Here is a 24,020-nt window from a genome sequence, read left to right as displayed (position 1 = left end):
ATACTGTTCTAAAACATTTTTTTTAATTTTTAATTTTTTTTGAAAGAGAGAACATGTGTGGGCTGGGGGAGGGTCAGAGGGAGAGAGTGCATCTCAAGCAGGCCCCACACTCAGCACAGAACCTGATGGTGGGCTTGATGCCAGGACCCTTAGATCATGACCTGAGTCGAAATCAAGAGTCAGTTGCTTAACTGACAATTCACCCAGGTGCCCCGTTAACAGATGACACTTTTTTTGAAAGTCCAAGTTTGCCCTCTTGGTCTGTTGCAAGAGCAAAGTAGGTAAGAAACCTGGTATCAAAGAATGCTTTGGAGCATGATCATTGGCTGCTTTAATAACAGGCACTCCAGGGGCGCCTGGGTGGCTCAGTGGGTTAAAGCCTCTGCCTTCGGCTCAGGTCATGATCCCAGGGTCCTGGGATCGAGCCCCGCATCGGGCTCTCTGCTCTGCGGGGAGCCTGCTTCCTCCTCTCTCTCTGCCTGTGTCTCTGCCTACTTGTGATCTCTGTCTGTCAAATTAAAAAAAAAAAAAAACAGGCACTCCATCTCTAACAGACACAACAGTAGCATGGGGCCCGTCAACATGGAGTAAGTTTTTTATTTTACTTATTTTAAAGATTTTATTTATTTATTTGTCAGAGAGAGAGAGAGCACACAAGCAAGAGGAGTGGCAAGCAGAGGGAGAAGCAGGCTCCCCGCTGAGCAGGGAGCCCCATGTGGGGCTTGATCCCCGGATCATGACCTGAGCTGAAGGCAGACGTTTAACTGACTGAGCCACCCAGGCATCCCTACAGTAATTTTTTAAATTAAGTGTTTAATTTCAATTCCAGTATAGTTAACGTACAGTGTCATACTAGTTTTAGGTGTACAGTATAGTGATTCCGCAATCCCACACATCACCTAGTGCTCATCAGGACAAGTGCCCTCCACAATCCCCATCATCTGGTTCCCCCATCACTCCTCCCCCACTTCCCCTCTAGTAACCATCAGTTTGTTCTCTGTAGTTAACAGTCTCTTTCTTGGCTTGGCTTTCTCTTTTTTTTCCTTTCCTTATTTGTTTTTTTGTTTCTTAAATTCCACATACAACTAAAATTATATATTCATATTCTTCTGACTGACTTATTTTACTTATTATTATACTCTCTAGCTCCATCCATATTGTTGCAAATGGCACAATTTCATTCTTTTTATGGATGAGTAATATTCCATTGTGTGTGTGTGTGTGTGTATTTACATATATATATATCACATTTTTATTCATTCATTTATCAGTGGACATTTGATCTACTTCTGTCATTTGGCTATTATAAATAATGCTACTATAAACTTAGGGAAGTGTGTATCCCTTTGAATTAGTGTTTTTGTATTTTTCAGGTAAATACCCAGTAGTGCAACTACTGGATTGTAGGATAGTTCTATTTTTAACGTTCTGAGGAAACTCTATACTGTTTTGCACACTGGCTGCACCAGTTTGCATTCCCACCAACAAAGCAAGGAGGATACTTTTTCTCTCAAGTCCTCACCAGTACCTATTGTTTCTTGTGTTTTTGATTTTAGCCATTCTGGCTGGTGTGAGGTGATACAGCATTGTGGTTTTGATTTGCATTTTCCTGAAGGATGTTGTACTTTGATCCTTTTTTCTGTGTCTGTTGAGCTGGTCATATGGTATTTATCCTTTCTGGGTTTTTGTTTTTAATTTTACTGGGCATGTTCTGGTTTTTTAAAAGATTTTATTTATTTATTTGACAGAGAGAGTGAGAAAGCACAAGGAGGCAGAGGGAGAGGGAGAAGCAGGCTCCCCACAGAGCAGGGAGCCCCATGTGGGTCTCAATCCCAGGATCCTGGGATCATGACCTGAGCTAAAGGCAAACGTTTAACTGACTGAGCCACCCAAGCACCCCTATCCCTTCTCTTCTTGATGTGATTTATTTGCAATCATTGAACTACCCTTGCATCTTGGCAATAAATCCCACTTGATCGTGCTGAATGATTTTCTTTAATATGTTTTTGGTTTTAGTTTTCTAGTTTTTCATTTAGTATTTTTTACATCTATGTAAATGTTTATCAAAGATTTTGACCTTTAGTTCTCTTTTTTTATGGTGTATTTATCTAGTTTTGGTATCGGGGTGATACTGGCCTTATAGAATGAATTTGGAAATTGTCCTCCTCTTCTATTTTTTGTAGTAGTTTGAGAAGAATAGGTATTAACTCTTCTTTTTAAAAAAAATATTTATTTTAGAGGCGAACAGGAAGGGTAGAGGGAGAGAGAGAGAGAGAATCTTACGTGGACTCATGCTGAGTGTGGAGCCTGAGGTCTGGTCCTGGAATTTTGTTTGTTGGGAGTTTTTTGATTGCTGATTGAATTTCATTGCTGGCAATCACTCTGTTCAAATTTTCTAATTCTTCCTGCTTCAGTTTAGGTAGTTTATATGTTTCTAGAGATTTATCCATTTCTTCTAGGTTGTCCAATTTATTTGGCATCATATAATTTTTCGCAATATTCTCTTACAATTGTATGTATTTCTGTGTCAGTTGTTATTTCTCCTTTTTATTTCTGATTTTTTTTTAACTTGGGTCCTTTTTTTTTGATGAATCTGGCTAGAAGTTTATAAATTTTGTTGATTCTTCAAAGAAGTAGCTCTTGGTTTCATTGATCTGTCGTATTGTTTTTAGTTTCTATATCATTTATCTCTGCTCTAATCTTTATTACTTCCTTCCTTCTGTTGGTTTTAGGTTTTGTTTGTTCTTCCTTAGCTCCTTTAGGTGTATGATTATGTTGTTTATTTGAGATTTTTCTTGCTTCTTGAGGTAGGCCTGTATTGGTATAAAGTTCCCTCTTAGAATTGCTTTTGCTTCATCCCAAAGATTTTTGGCTGTTCTGTTTTCATTTTCATTTATTCCCATGTTAATTTTTTAATTTCAAATTTGATTTGTTGGTTGACCCATTCCCTGTTTAATAGCATGTTATTTAACCTCTGTGTATTTGTGCTCTTTCCAAATTTTTTCTTGTTGTTCATTTCTAGTTTGGTGGTACTATGGTCAGAAAAGATGCATGGTATGACTTTGATCTTTTTGAATTTGTTGACCCCTTGTTTGTGCCCTAATATGTGATCTGTTCTGGGGAATGTTTTGTGTGCCCTTGAAAAGAAAGTGTAGGGCCTCCTGGGTGGTGGAGTCGGCTAAGTGTCTGAATCTTGATTTTGCCTCAGGTCCTGATCTCATGGGTCCTGAGATAGAGCCCTGTTTCTGGCTCCATGTTCAGCAGGGACTCTGCTTGATTCTCTCCCTCTGGCCTTCACCCCACTTGGATGTGTGTATTCTCTCTAAAAAAATAAATAATTTTTAAAAAGTAGACCAGTACTGGGCACCTGGGTGGTTCAGTGGGTTAAAGCCTCTGCCTTCGGCTCAGGTCATGATCTCAGGATCCTGGGATCGAGCCCCACATGGGACTCTCTGCTCCATGGGGAGCCTGCTTCCTCCTCCCTCTCTCTCTGCCTGCCTCTCTGCCTACTTGTGTTCTCTGTCTGTCAAATAAATAAATAAAATCTTTAAAAAAAAGTAGACCAGTACTATACAAAAACATTGTTTTAACAGGGGAAAACCAAATCATAATTTTGTACTTCTGATATTAAAACTCATTTTATTTTTTATTTCATTTTTTAAAGATTTTATTTATTTATTTCTTTGACAGAGAGAGACACAGGAAGAGAGAGAATACAAGCAGAGGGAGTGGCAGAGGGAGAAGTAGGCTCCCGCTGAGCAGGGAGCCCTGTGAGGGACTCCATCCCAGGACCCTGGGATCATGACCTGAGCTGAAGGCAGACGCTTAATGACTGAGCCACCCAGGCACCCCAAAACTCATTTTATTTAATTAAATTTATTCTAATTTTAGCTAGTCCTGATCATGTATAAGATTACTTTTCAAAGATTCTTTTGTTTTTTTTACGAGACCAGTGCTCTAACCCCTGAGCTACGGACGGAGCCCCGCTTCTTTTGTTTTTTTTAAAGTAGGCTCCACACCCAGAGTGGAGCTCAACACAGCGCTCAAACCCACAACCCTGAGATTAAGGCCCAAGCTGAGACCAAGAGTTGAGTGCTCAACTGACTAAGCCACCCAGGTGGCCTCCGCTTTTGGAAACATTTATTTATTTCCTTTGGTAATCTCTATACCCAACATGTGGCTTGAACTCATGACCCTGAAATCAAGAGTTACGTGCTCTTCCAACTGAGCCAGTCAGGTGATCCCCAAAGATTCCTTTTTAATAAACCTTCTGCAAGTTGTTTTTTTTTTTTTTATTTGACAGACAGAGATCACCAGCAGGCAGAGAAAGAGGAGGAAGCAGGCTCCCCACTGAGCAAGGAGCCCCACATGGGGCTTAATCCCAGAACCCAGGGATCATGACCAGAGCCGTAGGCAGACGCCCAACTGACTGAGTCACCCAAGTGCCCCGGATGTATTAATAGTGACTTAAACCAATAAGCCTTTTTAAGGCTTAACAATGGACACAAGAGGCATACCTAAAGACAGTGTGGAAAAAAAAAAAAAGAAGAGGGCAGCCCAAACAAGGTACAGAAAGTTCACGTCCCACAGCTGGTCTAAGAAAGCAAAGGCCTTTGTTATACAGGTTGGTTAATTTATCCCAATATAGGAGTCTTTCATGGTATCAGAATGGCAGAATGTTCTAAGGCGCCAGACTCAAACCCCACCTTCCCACTTTAGGAGTCTGGGTTAGGTAGGAAGTGCCGGAATGGCTTTTAAGTGCTTTACCCATGCGCACTAATTTTGTGGCTTTGGCTTTCAAGGTGTCCATTAGCAAGGTGTCCATTACGTCATGTGCACATTAACCCACAGCAAAATTTGTCTAAAGTGACACTGGTCTGATGAGAAATGCACACTCACCAGTCTGTGAGCTTGCCTTGAACAACAGGCTTATTAGAGTCTATGCCTGCATTCTTACCCTATGGTTTCTCTTCCTTGTGACAAATGACCCAACGGACAAAGACAGAGGAAAACAAAGACCATCTCTGCAAAGACATGGATCACGGCTCTCCCAAGTTTACTGAATCCCTAAGCCTAAGGAACTAGTTCCACAGATATTCTTTCCTGTTCATCTAAATATATGTAACGGACTCTTATCAATCTTGCTTCTCTGGACTCCACAGACAGAGATTCCAGGAGGCTGACAGGGTGAGACATCTTACCTTCTCCTGGCTGTATATCAGATGTCCAGGGATCTGCAGGGTTTTTGTAGCAAATATTCAGTGAAAGTTTATCCTGCCAAGTATGTCAACTGATGAAGAAAAAATTTATTCTTCAGGGGCGCCTGGGTGGCTCAGTCAGTTAAGCAGCTGCCTTTGGCTCAGGTCATGATCCTGGGGTCCTGGGATCGAGCCCCACAACAGGCTGCCTGCTCCGCAGGAAGCCTGCTTCTCTCTCTCCTATTCCCCCCCGCTTGTGTTCCCTCTCTAGCTCTCTCTCTCTCTCTGTCAAATAAATAAATATTATCTTTTTTTTTAAAGATTTTATTTATTTATCTGACAGACAGAGGTCACAAGTAGGCAGAGAGGCAGACAGAGAGAGAGAGAGAGGAGGAAGCAGGCTCCCCATAGAGCAGAGAGCCTGATATGGGGCTCAATCCCAGGACCCTGGGATCATGACCTGAGCTGAAGGCAAGGGCTTAACCCACTGAGCCACCCAGGTGCCCCAATAAATATTATCTTTAAAAAAATTACTCTTCAAGGGTCTTCTAGCTGGTCTAACAATTAATTGACATGAGACATAGTAATGGGACAAAATCAGATTTAATTACAAGTGTACAGGGAATCCACACAGACATGAGATTCTAGATAGGTGGGACAAAATGAGGTACATATGTCATTCGGAACTAAGGAGAAGAGAATGGGGTCTGAGATTTGAAAGGCAAGGAAGGCAACTCACAGGAAGATGAAAAAGAGTAAGTGTTTGGGAAATAAGTATTTGCTGGGCCATCTAGAAATAATGGGTCACAGAGAGGACTTTGGTCAAACAGGTCTTACTAGGTTCCTCCCTGTCTACCATGTAATATTAAAATGTAGTTCTCTATACTGATCACTTTCTTTCTGGAAGAAGTCCTTTATCTATATTCTTTGAGACAGTTAGGGAGAAGATCAAATTGTCTTCCTGAGTCCTTTGGGCATTGATTATTTTCTGCTTAAAATAATCTTCCTGCCAAAGAGGCATATCTTGGGGTGGCCTGCCCTTGACCCCTACATGTGGAAAATAAAAAACACATACTTAAACAATGGGTCAAATTTTAAAAAAGTATAAAGAAAATTAGAAAATATCTTGATACAAATTAAAAAGTAAACACAACATATGGAATATATGAGCTGCAGTAAAAGCAGTGTGGAGATCAACTTATGCTTATAAACAGTGTGTTTATTTTTATTTTCAAAAGTTTTATTAGTATTTTTTAAGGGTGGGGAGGAAGAGGAGAGGAGCAGAGGGAGAGGGAGAGAGAGAAACCCAAGGCAATTCCATGCTGAGCGCAGAGCCTGATGCGGGGCTTGATCTCAAGACCCTGAGATCATGACCTGAGCCAGAATCAAGAGTTAGACACTTTACTACCTGAAGCAGCCAGGCTCCCCATCACTCTCTTTATTTATTTACTTTTAAGATTTTTATTTATTTGTCAGATTGAAGTGAGAGAGCACAAGCAGGGAGAGTAACAGGCAGAGGGAGAAGCAGACTCCCCACTGAGCAGGGAGCCCTATGTAACTCCATCCCAGGACTCCAGGATCACAACCTGAGCCTAAGGCAGATGCTTAACCCACTGAGACTCCCAGGCATCCCCTACTCTCTTTATTTCTTATGGGTCTTTCAAATACTCTGTTTTCAAATACTCTGACTTCTTGAGTCAGTTTCACTAGTTTGTGTCATTTTAGGAATTTGTTCATTTCATTTCTTATCTAATTTGTTGGCATACAATTGTTTGGAGTATTCCCTTATAATTCTTTTTAAATAAGATTATTAGTAATTTCCCATTGTTTACTTCTGATTTTAGTAATTTCTGTTCTCATGTTTTTCTTTTTTGGCAGTCTAGCTAAATGTCAATTTTGTTGATATTTTCAAAGAACCAACTTTGGGTTTCATTGATTTTCTCTATTTTTAAATTTTCTACTTAATTAATTTCTGCTCTAACCCTTACTTCCTCTTCTACTTTGTTTGGGTTGCGTTTGCTGTTGTTATTCTAGTTTTTTAAGGAGATTGTTGATTTGGTATCTTTCTTTTTTTTAAAACAATTATTTATTTATTTGACAGAGAGAAAGAGAGAGAGGGCGACAGAGGGAACACAAGCAAGGAGTAGGAGAGGGAGAAGCAGGCTCCCCGCCAAGCAGGGAGCCCCATGTGGGGCTCATCCCAGGACCCCAGGATCACGACCCAAGCTGAAGGCAGACACCCAACAACTGAGCCACCCAGGCACGCCGATATCTTTCTTTTTTGATGTAGGCATTTACAGCTATAAATTTCCCTCTAAGTACTGCATCTAATGTTTTCGTATGTTGTCATTTTCGTTCATCTCAAAGTGTTTTCTAATTACCATTGTGATTTTTTTCTTTGATCCATTGGTTATTTACACATTCTTTAATTTTCACATATTTTTACATTGACCAAACTTCTTTCTGTTTTTAATTTCTGTTTCTATGCCATTGTGATCTCAGACATACTTTGTATGATTTTAATTCTTTAAAATACAGTGAGTCCATACCAAGACACATAATTAAAATGTCAAAAATTAAAGATAGAATCTTAAAAGCAGCCAAAGGAAAACAGTTCCATACAAGAGAACACCCATATGACTCTTAGCTGACTTTTTAGCAGAAACTTTAGCAGGCCAGAAGTGAATGAGTGGAATGATATATTCGAAATGCAGAAAGAATAAATTTACAACTGGGAATACTCTACCCAGCAAGGTTATCATTCAGAATTGAAGGACAACCCCAGACAAACAGAAGTTAAACGAATCTATCGCTACTAAACCAGCCTTATGAGAAATGTTAGAAGAACTTGTCTAAGTAGAAAAGAAAAGGCCATAAGCAGAAGTAAGAAAATTATGAAAGGAAAAGATTGCAGTGGTAAAAACAAACATATAGTAAGATTATAAAGGTGGCAGATCAATCATTTATAAAGCTAGTGTGAAGGTTAAAACAAAAGTAGTGAAATCAATTATATCTACAAAAATAAGTCAAGAAATAGGAGTCATGGCTTTGAAAGTTATTTCCCATGATCTCCTTATTGACTACAAATAAACTTACAAAAAGAAATTAGTTAAGGGATCCACAAAATAAAATGATGTAAGATATGATATCATTTACATAAAATGTGGAGGGAGGTGAAAATGTAGATTGTGTTCAAACTTAGCTTAACAATCAACTTCATATAGACTGCGGGACGCACAGGATGTTATATACCAACCTCATGGTAACCAGAAACCGGTAACAGATACACAAAAGATAAAGAGAAAGGAATCCAAGCATAGCACTAAAGAAAGTCATCATACCACAAGACAAGAGAGCCAGAAAGGAACATAGAAGAACTACAAAATAACCAGAAAACAATTAACAAAATCAAAGTAAGTACATACTTATCAATAATTAGTTTAAATGTAAATAGATGGGGCACCTGGGTGGCTCAGTGGGTTAAAGCCTCTGCCTTCGGCTCAGGTCATGATCTCAGGGTCCTGGGATCGAGCCCCACATCGGGCTCTCTGCTCAGCGGGGAGACTGCTTCCCTACTGCTTCCCTGCCTACTTGTGATCTATATCTCTCTGTCAAATAAATAAAATAAAATCTTTAAAAAAATGTGAAGAGACTACAAGTTCTAATCAAAAGGCATAGGGTGATTGAATGGGTAGAAAAAACAAGACCCATCTATATGCTGCCTACAGGTGACTAACTTCAGACCTAAAGACACCTAGAGAATGAAAGTGAAGGGATGTAAAAAAAAAAATTTCATGAAAACGGAAACAAACAAAAAAGCTGGGGTAGCAATACTTCTGTCAGACAAGATAGGCTTTGAAAGAAGGAGTGTGTTAAGAGACAGGGTATTACGTAATGATAAACGGATCAGTTCAATAAGTAGATGTAACCATCTACTTATGTACCTAACATCTCTGCACCTAACATAAGAATACCTAAGTATATAAAGCAAACATTTACGGACATAAAGGGAAAATTGGCAATAATAATAGGGGACTTTAATGCCCCACTTATATCAGTGGGACAGATCATCCAGACAGAAAATGAGTAAGAAAATAGTCACTTTAGATGACACATTAGACCAGGCAGACTTAATAGATACATACAGAACATTCCATCCAAAAGCAGTGGAATACACATTATTTTCAAGAACACTGGGAACATTTCCCAGAATAGATCACATTTTAGGCCACAAAACAAGTTTCATTAAATTTAAGGAGATGGAAATGATATCAAACAGATTTTTTCAAAAACAAACAGAGTCATAAATACTGAGAACAAACTGATGGTTGCCAGAGAGGAGGTGGGGTGGGGGGTGGGGGGAATGGGTAGAGGTGATTAAGAGGGAAAAATTCCAGTTATAAAATAAGTGTTGGGACACCTGGTTGGCTCAATCAGTTCAGTGTCTGCCTTCGGCTCGTGGATCGAGTCCTGCATCGGGCTTCTTGCTCAGTGGGGAGTCTGCTTCACCCTCTGCCTGCTGTTCCGCCTGCTTACGTGCACTCTCTCTCTTCCTCTCCTCTGACAAATAAATAAATAAAAATCTTTTGAAAAATAATAAATGTCATGGGGATGAAAAGTATGGCATTGGGAATATAGTTAATCATATTAATAATTTGTATGGTGACCGATGGTTAATACACATATCATGGTGAACATTTTGTAATGTTTAGAAATGTTAGATCAGGGGCGCCTGGGTGGCTCTGTGGGTTAAGCCGTTGCCTTCGGCTCAGGTCATGATCTCAGAGTCCTGGGATCAAGCCCCGCATCGGGCTCTCTGCTCAGCAGGGAGCCTGCTTCCTCCTCTCTCTCTGCCTGCCTCTCTGCCTGCTTGTGATCTCTCTGTCAAATAAATAAATAAAATCTTAAAAAAAAAAGCTATTAGAAATGTTAGATCACTATGTTGTACATCTGAAGCTAATAAGATATTATTTATCAGTTGTATTTCAATTAAGAAAAGTTTCAATAAGATGCTTCTCGCTGCACCGTGTTAAGTAGCGAGGTTGGTTTTGTGTCCAGAGTCCATGTGCCTCACACTCACGTGGCTGGCCCTTCCAGGATCTGTTTGCTGAGAGGCCCCTGGCTGGAAATCGATCAGCCTTATAAAGCTGTTCTGGGGGTTTGCAGCCTGCTGCTGCTGGGCCCTCCATAAGGCTGGCTGCTGGCGAGGAAACTCAACTTCTGAGTTCTGTGACTGCATTTCTCATACTGGATGCCAGGCTGGGTCTGCATTCCTTTCCATCCCACACCATGCCCCCTGGTTGGTCCTGGTCTCCTGTCCCAGAAGCCAAGGACCTGGGCGTCCTTCTGCTTTTCCATCCGCAGAGGCTGGAAAGGCAGGCTGCAGGCTGAACACGTGGTGACTCTCCCTCCTCACCATTCTTCCTCCTCTAGCTCTGCCTCCACTCAGCGCGCTCCTCCTCCAAGCCAGCACCCTACCTTACAGGCAGAGGTGGTCATTCCCTGAATAGGGGGAAAATGGAAGCCAGTGGGCCGGGCTGGGGGGTGACTGCCGGGGACCTTTGGGGCCTGATGATCCGATGGGGCAGGACAGGGTCTGAGGGTGGCCAGTTGTTGCAGGAGTCAGGAGCCTAGGTCAGGACTCTTGTGCTCCCCTTCCAGGGGCTGCTGGCTGCCCACTGTGACAGAGAGAGGGTTCCCGGTACCCTGTACCGTGAGCTGCTGGAGTCGGGCTGAGCTTGGAGCATGGTGTTCCCCGGAGCAAATAGGTTTTCACAGGAAAAGAAAGTGGGGGAGATGGGAAGCGCTGAGTATATGGAGCACTTCCTCGCAGGCCCCGCTTAGTGGTCGAAGCTTACGTGATACCAGCTAGCTGCTGACTGGGTGCCCCACTTTTAAGTACACATGTGTTTCCATTATGCCCGGAGGAAGTGAGCTGGTTGCTTTCCTGGCAGTCCATGGGGAGGGGTTATGAGCCAGTTTCAAAGATGGCCTTCTCCATGCCAGCCATCCCTTTAAAGGATGGGTTCTGATTTCAGAGCGTTACTACTCAACAGGCATTACAAGGCATCACAGAGGTAGTGAAATTGAAGCCCAGTTAGGGGAAATCCTTGGCCAAGGTCAAACAGTGAGTTAAAGACACATTCATTCATTCATTCACTCATTCATCCATTTATGTATTCATCAGGCACTGTTTCCATAGATGTTGTGTGCCGGGCACCGTGTTAGACACTGGTGGTGTAGCAATGCTGAGACCAGCCAGGAGACAAAAAAAAAAGAGGATGTTTTGAAATCAGAAGTGGAAAAGAAGGTAGTAGAGACCTAGAGGAGAAAGAAATCCATGGCAATGGCTGAGCCCAGACCTGTTGGGGCTGGGGACATTGGTGGTTAGTGAGAGCTGACAGGTAGGTACTCCCCCTGCAAGGAAGCCAATGGGGCACAGGGAGGTAGCTCTAACCAGCTGGGCTTTACAAAAGAAAACCTAAAAGGGGAAACATTCATTTGTAAATTCGTCAATTCGTACGTAAATTCAGATTGATATGTAAATTAGCCCCTAACAGCTCCTTCCAAAGTCCCCATCACAAGGCCAAAAATAGAGTTACCTTTATTTAACTCCACAGGTCGTCCTAAGAGGTTTCATTGGGATTAAAATACTCCTGAAGAATGAGGGAAAATCGGGACTGAGAGGAAATTTTGCAATGTGATTTTCCCAGCCTAGGTCACCAAGCCTAACACCCCAAGAAACAAAAAAGATGCCTGTATTTCTTCACCTTAATCAGAAGGAATTTTCAAAGGTGTCTCATGAATTCCATGGACATCAAAATCTCATCTCCAATAAGGAGCCAGACAGAAATATTAAAAGGTGCTAAACTGGTTCTTCTGGTATTTATTTAATATAAAAATTTGGACTTTGGAATCTCACCATGGCCAAATTTGTTAGGTGAATAGACGCTATAGTCTTGAAACATTGCTTAACTCTCCCACTCTGGTGAGTGTTCTGGGTCTATTCATTCTGAGCTGAAAGCAAGGAGGTTAGCTACCCCCCCACCCCCACCCCCCGTGGATCCTGGCAACATGTGGGGTGTGAAGGGATGAGGAGGTCATCTTCACAGTCGTTGAGTTGCTGTCCAAGAGTTGCAACCACAGCCAAGGCCATAAATTGTGGTCCATGCACTTCACTGTGCTCTTCCTCACCCTGCGAAACATGGGAAAGACTCAGTCCATAGGCAAAATAACTCTGTTAACACCCTCCTGATATTTCAGGCACCCTGCACAAATTGGCATATTCTCTCTCCTAACTGGTAGCCTTGTAATATTGTACATCAGTCTCTCAACTAAATAGAATCACATGGGCTCCTTGGTTGCTCAGTCAGGTAAGCATCTGACTCTTGATTTCAGCTCGGGTCATGGTCTCAGGGTCATGGGATGGAGCCCTGTGACTGGCTTTGTGCTGGGGGTGGAGCCTTGGGATTTTCTCCCTTTACCTCTGCATCCCCCCCCATTTAAAAAAAATAGAATCACACTAGAAAAGAACTTCCATTCACCATGATCATGCACTTATTGCAGGAAAAGGCAGATATCCAAGAAAATCATTTTTTACTTTGCTAAGTCCTGTTGTTTTTTAAGCTGTTGTTTGCATTGTGTTTTGTTTTGTATATTGTTTAGAGGAAATCACAGGTGTTGAGCACACAGTCTAATAGCTTTCATGTTTTCCAGCTACAGTCATGGCAATGAAGTTTGATCTCTGCAATGATGTCTCTTAGACACTACAACCTCACGGCGATTCCTCAGAACATGTCATACTCACTTCTGACCCCGCCCCCCCCGTCTTTGCTTGTGCTATTCCCATTCCAAACCCTTCCTCGTCTAGCTCAGTCATCTGGGTCTTGCCTATGTTCTCACATTTTCTGCCTCCTTTCACTCACCAACTTCCTCTTCCTTCGATTTCTCAACCTTACCTGCCCAGTTGTCTCCCCTCCCCGAACTCTATAGGCCTGAAGCGGAGATCACTCATTAAGAGACAACAGCTGTTAACATGGTCTCCCACGGAAAACTGTTTTGTGGGTGTCATTCTTATGTTCCCTACCTGCACAGTGAGCACTTGAATTTTCAGATGGGGTGACCTACTTTTTTCTTTCCCCATTTGAAGCTGGGGTGGTGCTTTACATGTAGTAAAAAAATGAGCAGTGATTATAATAACAGCTGAAACTTCTGGCAGGCTTACTGTGTGCCAAGTGCTGTGCTGAGCAATATGCATGAATCAGGGTTATTGCTATTTTGCAGATGAGAAAACAAAGACAGGGAGAGGGTAATAATTTGCCCAGATCACGGAGCTGACGAGTGGTACAATGGAATTTATCCATCACATATTCTGTTCGGTTTGCTAGACTCTGAGAAGAAAATGGCTTCATGAATATTTTCACATATCTTTTGTTTTTAAATATTTATTTATTTCTTTTAGAGAGAGAGCACACAGCCGTACGTTGAGGGTAGGGGCAGAGGGAGAAGGAGAAAGAGAATCTCCAGCAGACTCCCCACCGATCACCGAGTCCAACATAGGACTCGATACCACGACCCTGAGATCACAACCTGAGCCAAAAATCAAGAGTTGGACGCTTAACCAACTGAGCCACCCAGGGGCCCCCAAAATTGGTTGTTTTTTTAAGAAGAGAGAGAAAGCCATCTCCCTTTCCTGAGTGGTACTCAGTCTAGGAACACACAATGTCATTGCAGTTTGGAAATCAAACACATTAAAAAGCAAGAAAAAAAAAAAAAAAAGCAAGACAAGACCAAAGCTTGAATATGACCAACATCTCTGCTCATTTGAATTTAACATTTCCAAGGTATGCCTATTTTGATGACTCTTTCAGTTTATTGGTAAGGCTTAACCAACAAAATATAAAAACTAACTCATGGATTATTTCCTTTAATTTCATATGCCTGTATTCAGAAGTTGAGTTCTGTCTAGAAACAAAACTAGAACAAAAAACATTTTCCCCATTGAACGCAAACTGGTGTAGCCACTGTGGAAAACAGAATGGAGATTCCTCAAAAAGTTAAAAGTAGAACTACCATATATATGATCCAGTAATTGCAGTACTGGGTATTTACCCAAAGAATGAAAGACACTAATTTGAAAGGCTGTATGCACCCCTATGTTTATTGCAGCATTATTTACAATAACCAAATTAACTCAATGTCAAGAAACAACTCAAGTGTCCATCAGAAGATGTGGTGTACACACACACACACTCCCACACACACGCACAGTGGAGTATCATTCAGCCATAAATATAATGAAATCTTGCCATCTGTGACAACATGGATAGAACCAGGGGGTATTATGGTAAGTGAAATAAGTCTAATTCAGAGAAATACAAATGCTATAGGACTTCACTCATATGTTGAATTTAGGAAACAAAATAAACAAAGGGAAAAAGAAGAGACAAACCAAAAACCAGGCTCTTAACTCTAGAGAACAGATGGTTACCAGAGGGGAGGTGGTTGAGCGGATGGGGGAAGCAGGAGAAGGGGATTAAGAGTACACTTACCATGATGAGCACTGAGTAATGTATAGAATTATTGAATCACTATATTGTGCACCTGGAACTAATATAACACTGCATGTTAATTATACTGGAATTTAAAAAATTAAACATAAATAAATAATTAAAAAAACAAAGGTAAAAAAAATCATTTTTTCTCTCATTATCCTATGATACATTTTGATGTTTGTTAATGTATATACCAGTAGCTGCTCTGATATACCCCTTCTGTTCCACTGATAAGGAGTGCCCTTTTGAGCCAGCATTAGTCTTAAGAATCAGTGTTTTGTGGTTTGTTCTAATAAATATGTGGTCAGTTGAATCTCTTACATACGTACTATTCTTTTCTTTTCTTGCTTATTTTTCCATTTTAATTGAAATTGTGTTAAAATCAGAAAATTATCTGGAGCAAATGGTCATATGTACATATATGCTGTCTTTCCATCCAAGAGCATATCTGTAGTGAATCGTTTTGCATATAACACCTAAATCTTACATATTCTGTCGGCATTGCTTAAATCTCTCAGTGGCCCCTAATCTCCCTTTAGCAACAGGGTCCAATTCTCTTTGTAACATTCAGCAGCTAAGTGAATGTTGTACAGAAGCTTCTCTTTACACTGACCTAGTTTATTTATTTATATTTATTTATTTACAGATTTTATTTATTTAACTGAGAGGAAGAGAGCACAAGCAGGGGAACAGCAGGCAGAGCAAGCAGAGGGAGAAGCAGACTCCCTGCCGAGCGAGAAGCCAGATGTGGGACTCGATCCCAGGACCCTAGGATCATGACCTGAGCTGAAGGCATCTGCTTAACCGACTGAGCCACACCCAGGTGTCCCTACGCTGACCTCGTTTTGCTCAGACCTTAACCTCCTTTCTCTAGGAGGCCTGGTCTTGGTCCCTTTCTTTCTGAGATCCAGAACATAGAAGACAGCCTTCTGGAACTCAGTTGCTTCCACTTGGTAGAGTCTGTATCACTCTGCCCACTCTTGCTCACCCATTTTTGTCCTTCTGCCAGCATCTATCTTGGGGATCAGGAGATGTTCGGAAAACATCAAAAAGGGGACGCCCGGGTGGCTCAGTCGGTTAAGCATCTGACTTTGGTTCAGGTCATGATCTCAGGGTTCTGGGATGGAGCTCAGCCAGGAGCCTGCTTCTCCTTCCTGTTCACTCCCCACATTCATGCTCTCTCTGTCTCTTGATTAATTAAATATTAAATCCTTAAAAAAAACCATTATGGTGATGTTATCACAGGTATATGCATATGTCCAAACTCATTGAAATGTGTACTTTAAATATGTGCATTTTTATGATTAAGTATACCTTAATGAGGCTGAAAGAAAGCAACCAAAGTTTTTACTAAATTTGGTAAGCTTTGGTGAATTATGTCATATGGTAACTCGATCCTTCAAAGAATGGCCCACTTGTTCACTTGGTCATTCTGTGACTCGGCTTTGGGTGACATGGCTCTTGATGAACTGACTTGGAGACCAATCTGTGCCTTCTAATACCAAGCAAATGACGTAGGATTTTTATCCACAGATAGATCCTCTTGAGAACTTCCCCGTGGAAACCAGTGCTCTGTCATGAGAAGGAAAATTCTGGGATTTTATCCTCACATAACTGTGGGAACAAATCACTCTTGACTTTCCCTTTCCCTGGACTTTTCTAGTTCCTTTCTCCCCTTACCTTCCTAGTAACAGGCGAATTGGGCAGAAGGGGTGGGGTCTAGGGGTCTAGGAAGGTTTGGGGTCTGGGTGGTAATGGGGAGAATGACGGCAGGGCCTCTGTGTGCATCCCGCTCTTCACAGTCCCTGGTATTTGTGGGGAGCAGCGGTTGCTAGAGGAGGCCCCCCTCCTCCCGCCACAAGCCCCTGACGTCTTTGTCTTTCTGCATCTTGCTGCGTATGTTCCCCAGAGTTCCCAGAAGGAAAGCTAATGAGTGCTGCCATGGCAACCACTTTAGCCAGGCAGGAAGTAAAGCTGTGACATTTCTGCCTGCTTGGGCTCTGTGAGGGAGGGGGAAGTAGGAGACAGTTGAGGGGAGAGTGTGATTGGTCCTGGTAACTCTCTGATCTCAGTGAAAGGACCATTCTGTAATGTTCAGACCCTGTTTCTTCCCAGCAGGAGACTTGCAGAGCTTGCAGGGCTGTGCCAGGATGGAGCGGAGGGATAAGCCTTGCCCGTGGTATGTATGACCGGTCCTTATTTGCCAGTCACTGGGTTAAGGGCTCAGTATCTGTTAGGCCATTTCCTTCTCACAACAGATATTCATATTTTCATATTAGATTTCAGAAAACAAGAAGCGAAGAGCATTAATCTGCCCCAGACGCAAACCCAGAGCTTCGGTGCTTTTTGCTTGGCTATTCCCAGATTCTGAGATCAGGGCCTCTGTTGTATGCTTGATGGTTTCCTTTAAAGGTACCTTTTACGGGGACACCTGGCTGGCTCAGTCAGTAGAGCATGCAGCTCTTGGTCTTAGGGTGATGAGTTCAAGCCTCGTGTCGGGTTAAAAAAAAAAAAGTCTATTCAAAAAAAACCTTAAAAATAAGGACCTCTTTTACGAAACACAGATGACAGAGAGTATACGATAATGGTTATGAACTCAGAATCAGGAACAATTTACGTAGCACTTTTTTTTTTTTCCAAATTCCCTTGCCTAAAATGGGGATAACAATGATGCCTATTGAATAGGATTTTGATGACGATAAAATCAAGTGGTTCATTGAAAGATTAAGAACACCTGGTACACCATGGCCTTTCTCCTTAAGGTTTACATATTATTCTTGTTCGTTAGTATTATTAGTAGGAGGTGTATAAATGCTCTTCTTTTAATGGTCTTAACTGGTGAAAGGAGAAGACCGCAATCTGTGTCAGAACCCAGTTTTGTTATTTAGTCCGTGAAATCCGCAAGGCTGGGAGTCTCTGCCCCTAACCAGTGTGCTTTGTATATGGAGCGGCTGATTTCTCGTGTTGAAACAACTGGTCTCCATCCCAACAAAGGCAAGTACTTTGCTAAGCGTTCTCTCTCTTCAGGAAGAACTGTTGAGCTCGCTACCTGGAAGACAGGGCACGCGTCCAGGCACGCGTCCAGGCACGCGTCCAGGCCCGCCACACGCAGGTTGGCCTCCCCAGCTGCTACAGAGAGGTAAGCGCCTGGGAGTGCCAGGGTGGAGGTGGGGGGAGGAACGCGGAAGGTGGGGTGGCTTCGTGGGAAGAAGGACCAACTGTGGACTTGGTCGCAAACCAGGGATCTGCCTCAGCCTGGCCCTCTGACTTCGGGCGGGTGCTTTCAGCTGTCGGAGCCTCCTCTGAGCAGTGGGATCGTAATAGGGGTTGACAAAGCTGAAAAGAAGATGAAATGAAGGAATTCATATAGAGCACCTGGAACAGGGCCAGGCTTGCTGTAGGCCTTCAGTAAACATTAACTACCCCACTAATGATGATTAAGAGCCTAACCAGAACAGACAGAATAAACAAGTGGGGGCCTTGGAAAGAGCCCACATGTTCCCTGAAGCTGGGAACATTTTCTCAGTACTCCAGGCACGGGTGTAGCTTGAGCTGTCGCTGTTCGAGTCCGTGCCCAGCCGCCAGGGCCCGAGCAGGTTACGTGTGGATGCTCGGCGCGGAGACCGCTGTCGCTGTCAGTGATGGCGCCCAGCCTCAGCTCCGCTCACTTGTCCAGATCCCACACAGCCCCTCGCACCAGTGGCTGTGAACCTGGCGGTGCCACAGCTGGCGCCCAGCCGTAGCCCTGCCCTCTCCCCGCGTTCCCTGGGGACCTCTGCAATGAGAGCCCGAAACACCCAGCCCCGCAGCAAGGGTTTTCCTAAGGGGCAGAGCTCTGAGCTCCTTCGTGTCATGCTTTGAGGGCAAGGACAGCAAGACCCCCTGGGACCCCTGGCAAGGGTAAGTGGCCTGGCTCCTGGCCCAAAACCTTGGCGTGATCTGTCAGGCATATACAAGGGATTTGTTGGGTGTCCTGGAAAGATGCTGGTTTCTCCACATGCCACTCGGTGCACAGCCCTGTGCAGTGCATTCGCTGAGGGAGCCGCAGGCACGGACCACTGGTCAGCCACGAGCCCAGGTGCCTCTGTTCGGGGGCTCTTTATCAGGGGCCTATGGCAGAGGCCTTCCTCGGCCCCTTTGTCAAGGCCTCCTCATGTGGGGCCGTGGAGCACTTCCAGATGCATTTCCTCCACTCAGTACTCAGGACTTTTCCAGTCCTAGACTTTTCTCTTCCCCTCCTCCTGCCTGTGGGTCCCTAAAATGGCGGGAACCTTCTGTTTAGGGCTTCCTCCACAGGGAGACCATTCCTCGAGGCTGCGCTAAGCCACTCGACCCTTGCTGGAGCCGTTCCGTGGGAGAAAATGGGACAGTGGGGTCACTCTGCACCTTCTCTGGTTGATCCCCAGGTTATACTCTCAAAGGAAGTGACTTAAGGCTTGACTGTTAGTTCTCTTTTGACTTCCTGTTTCAATCGACTGCTCTGAAACCCGGCGACTCCGCTCTCTCTGGCTCAACTCAGCTCTTGACTAAGAGGTGCAGTAAATAGGGTGGTTGGTGTTGAAGAGCCCAAAGCCTGAAAACCTCATGGGGCACTTCACCAGGGGGTGCCGGCGTTGTGTGCTGGCAAGTCAGCTGCGGGAGGCGGAGGCTCTCACGGGCCACTTGGCCAAGGGGGGTCAGGAAGTGGCAGTAGGAGCCACGGGGCTTTCTTGGAGGATGGCAGCAAAGTGTCTGTCCGTCCTTCCTCCCTCCTTCCCTCCCCCTTTCTTTCTTTTAGATTTATTTATTAGAGAGCAGGAGCGGGAGGGGCAGAGGGACAGGGAGAGAGAATCTCCAGCAGATTCTGTGCTGAGCATGGAGCCCGAGACGAGGTTCGATCTTAAACCCTGAGATCATGACCTGAGCCGAAATCGAGAGTCAGCCCCCCACGTGCCCCACAAATGGTTTATATACGCTTCTTGGTTCCAAGGTAGACCATCGGTCCTTCTCTTTAGCTCCCAACACCCTGGCTGAAATCGTTGGGTGGGTCACATTCGAAATCCAACAGCGAGGGCCTGTAAGAAGCCAGGGAAGCAGTCCCCTCACTATTGTTTCCGGTTCTCTGAGGACGGGACGGGGAGTCGTCAGAGAGCACAGAAACTGAGTTGCACCCAATGACTGTTCTTAGATCTAAGCCCGTCCCTGGTGCACGTGGACAGCCTGCTGGACAGTGTGTTATTGAGACTCGTGCTTCTAATTAAAAAAAAAAAAATGTAGAGCTCTTTGAGATTGCTATGTCCAATGGTCTGAGGAGACCTTAGTAACTTGACAAGTTTGCGTCCGTGATGAAAGAGGGATCTTGTTCAACTTCACGAGGGAAAGTGGCTCCGAGTGAGGTGCATCACCATGGACTCCCTCCTCCAGAGCCTTGACGGTAGCCACCTTGCTTGAGGAGGAGGAAGGGAGAGAGCGGAGGGTGGGATTACAGAGATCCTCTTCTCAGCTCTGGGCTCTGACAGATTTGGCCACACAGGATGAGGCAGTCAAGAAACCTGGGTGGAGCGCCCTTACAGAGCTACAGAGGTCCCCCACTCTGCCTGGTGGTCTTTGGGGTCTACAGTAAGGGAGTGGGAGCTGTGTTGGATGAGATTTTTCACCAGGTGAAGATCCTTAGGTTTGTTCATGCTGGTCCTGCTGGTTAATGAACCCAATTAAACGTCCACCCAATTAAGCTTCAGAATGAGGTTAAGTCAGTCAGCCACACAATCTGGATCTTCACTGAGAAATTTCTGGTTGCTGAGAAAGTGGCTACTGCAGAAATAGCAAATGGTGATCAGGAGCCCTCTGGTGGACTCTCTGGGCAAGAGCTTTTCCAGAGACGGCTCTGGGCCCAGTCACTCAGCAACAGACCCTCAAAGGAGGAGATGGACGTACTCCCCACTAAGGAGCTGAGCATGGAGCCCGACACCATAGAGCCCGGCCAGTACCAGCTCATGGGGGACTTGATACAGGGGCCTGCTAGGGTCTGCATGGCGATGGCCCTCTGCCTGTCCTGCTGAACTGGGAGATGCCTCCGAGGGCCCCCAGTGTCTTAGTGTCCTAGCTCAGGACAGAATTAGTGGCCCGCTGTTGGGCCCTGTTGGATACTGAGCACATGCTCGATGGTTGTGAGGTAATCTTAAGATCAGAAATCCCCATCGTGTCCCGGATCCCAGCAGATGTCTCAAATCACCTGGTGGAGGTGATTCAAGAGTCTTCCATACTAAAATATAAATGGTACCTGCAGGGATGTACAAAACTCGGCCCCGAAGAGGTCTCTTCACTCCAAGAAAAGATCTCAGGAGTGTCCCTCTGGCTCCCTGGCGTATTTCCCAAGGAGGCACTGTCTCCACCAGACCAGTGAGGTCCCCGAGGTAAAGGCCTCCTGGACCGCAAACGGGGCTGTTCACTGCCTGCTCCTCCTGGTTAATAACAAGCGGGAATGGTGTGCGCTGCCATCCACACAGAGACAGACCTTTCCCTTCCTGAGTGTGGCAAGGGATGCTCGGTCTAACAGGCAGAGCTGCGTGCAGGATGGCTGGCTGGCTGGCCTGGCCATGTCCATAAAGGAGGCTCGCTGTATTTTCGCGACCGGTACACTGTGGCGAGTGGCCTTGACATTTTGGGGGGCCTCTGGCAAGACTCAAATTGGCATGTAGAGCAAGCCTCCCTGTGGGGACTAGCCCCTGGGGTAGAAATGAGTTCTGTTCCTATTAAGCTTCTTATTACCTGTGTGGGTGCTTACCAGAAAGGCCCCAATGCTGACAAGGGGGGAACATCACAAACAGGCAGACTGTGCTCGTCAACCACACAGGGAGACTGAAGTGTCCTTTTATTTTATTTTAAGAGTTTATTTATGACAGAGAGAGACAGCAAGAGAGGGAACACAAGCACGGGGAGCTGGAGAGGGAGAAGCAGGCTCCTTGCCAAGCAGAAAGCCTGATGTGGGGCTCGATCCCAGGGCTCTGGGATCATGACCTGAGCCAAAGGCAGAGGCTTAATGACTGAGCAACCCAGGCGCCCCTGAAGTGTCCCTTTACCCCAGAGCAAGCAGATCCACTTCTAGGATCCACAGGAAGATGGCCATTGGGAATTCAGTGTAGGGAAGGAAAAATTCTTTCTCTACCCTTCAAGGTCTTCTAGCTCGATTAAATTAAATTTACAGGAGACAGATTAATAAGGAAAAAAACAAACAAACACTATCATTATGTGGGCACAGAGGCCCAGTAATGAAATTGAGACCTCAGGAAATGACCAAAGTAGGCAGTTTTTATACTTTTTAGACCAAGAGTCATTAAGCTTGTGAAGAATTGACAGGATAAAGAAAACAGGTGTTTGGGGGCGTGACTAGTGGATTCTAAGCAGAATTTAGGCTGAGGTAGTAGATTAGGGGGAAAAAAACACCACAAGGTTTGTTTCTATGGTTTTCTCAGCTTTAAAGTCTCTGTCTCTGGTCGTAAAGATGTATTTTTTCACTTCTTAGTACAAAGAGGGCATTTTTCACAGGGGAGATCAGTTTCCCTCTTTCTTGGGGGACAGGACAGTCTGAGTGTCCTTATATGAGCTATAACTTCTCTTTAAAAAAATCAGTATGCCAGCGTGGCACATTTTGGGGTGGCCTGCCCTTGGCCCCACATCGGAAGCCATCCTAGATGGGGCCCACGTGCCTGGGCTGCGACTGGTGTCTGAAGAAAACACTGGGCAAAGCTCCTTGGTGGGGGTCCTGCCGGTGATTGCTTGGATGGGACACAGAAGCACATGCGGCAAAGCGGAAGTAAGCAAGGGAGGTAACCTCAGCCCAACAGGCTTCCGCACCATGACGGGAACCCTCAACAGAATGAAAAGGAGAAAATATTGGCGGCCCATGTGTCTGCTAAGAGGCTAATCTCTAAAATACACAAGGCACTTCTGTCATTTAAGACGGGAAAAGCAAGTAACGGGTTAAAGGTCCTTTGCCCTGGTTGGACGCTTTTCCAGAGAAGTCGTGCACACAGCACCACTCCTCAGCGGGAAAACGCAAATCAAAAGCACAATGAGATCTCACCATCGGGGGGGGAGCAACATTGTCACCCCAAAATGTGTCTCTTTGGCACCAGGATTAATTTAGGCTGATTCTTTTTAAGAAACAGAAGACTCAGGAAGTTTTTCTTTTTACCTCTTTTTGCCTTTACCACACTGCCTGGGAGAATTTAGATAGAGGCCCTCTTCCCGGAGCCAAGCTACCATCCTAGACAGTGACAGTGTAACGTGACGGCCGCTGTGGTAGACAGGGAGGAACCAAGCCAAGTCTCTGTTAAAACGCCTCCCTGCGTCTTGTTTCTTTGTGGCCCAGCAAATATCTGTTTACCAGACATTTATTCTTTTTCATCTTCCTGTGAATGGCTTTCCTTCCCTTTGAAGCCTCAGACCCCTCCCCGCTTCTCCTCAGTTCAGGAGGACGTACCTAACTTCATTTTTGCCTGGAATGTCTTAGGTCTATGGGAATTCCCCGCAGGTATATAATTAAATTTGTTTCTCTCCTATTATTCTGCCTTGTGTCATTTTGATCATTTAGCCAACCGCCAAAAGTACCAAGGGGGTAGGGAGTAACTGTCCCTTCTCTGACAACCTTACACCTGTTGAGATGGCTACTGTCAAAAAGACAGGAGATAACAGGCGCTGGCCAGGAGATGGGGACGAGGGAAGCCTCGTGCACTGTTGGTGGGAATGTAAATTGGTGCAGCCACTATGGAAAAACGGCATGGAGATTCCTCAGAACCTTAAATATTGGATCACTGTATGATCTGACAATCCTACTTCTGGGTATGTTCATGGCAGCATTATTCAAATTATTCACAGTAGCCAAAACTTGGGAACAACCTGAGGGTCTGTAGATGGATGAAGAGATAAAGATATATATATAAAATGTGGGAGAGATATATAATGTGAGATCTGTATATATATATGTGTGTGTGTATATATAGATATAGATATAGATATATATCTGCTGTCACTTGTGACAACATGGATAAAACCAGAGGGCATTTTGCTAAGTGAAACAAGCCAGATAGAGAAAGTAAATACTGTATGATCTCATGCATATGAGATGCATATGTGGAATCTAAAAATAAATTAAATTAAACTCATAGAAACAGAGTTGAACGGTGGTTGCTAGGGGCTGGGGCTGGGAGAAATCAGATCTTTGTCAAAAGATGAAAAAGTTCTAGGGATCTAATGTTTGGTGTGGTGACCACAGTTGTTAATAATGTGT

At 44.2% G+C, this 24,020-nt stretch overlaps 1 long non-coding RNA gene across 1 annotated transcript in view; it reads left to right on the top strand.

Moving 5' to 3' along the window:
* The window catches only part of LOC125091911 (uncharacterized), a 60,652-nt gene that overhangs the window by 28,839 nt on the left and 7,793 nt on the right, over positions 1-24,020 (top strand). Inside the window, exons 2-3 of the long non-coding RNA XR_007124784.1 lie at positions 16,868-16,931; positions 17,780-17,891. This is a non-coding gene — a long non-coding RNA (uncharacterized LOC125091911). The remainder of the gene's footprint in view (positions 1-16,867; positions 16,932-17,779; positions 17,892-24,020) is intronic.

The sequence above is a fragment of the Lutra lutra genome, chromosome X (genome assembly GCF_902655055.1).
Source record: "Lutra lutra chromosome X, mLutLut1.2, whole genome shotgun sequence".
Classification (NCBI taxonomy): Eukaryota; Metazoa; Chordata; class Mammalia; order Carnivora; family Mustelidae; genus Lutra; species Lutra lutra.
This window is presented reverse-complemented; position numbering and strand designations above follow the sequence as displayed.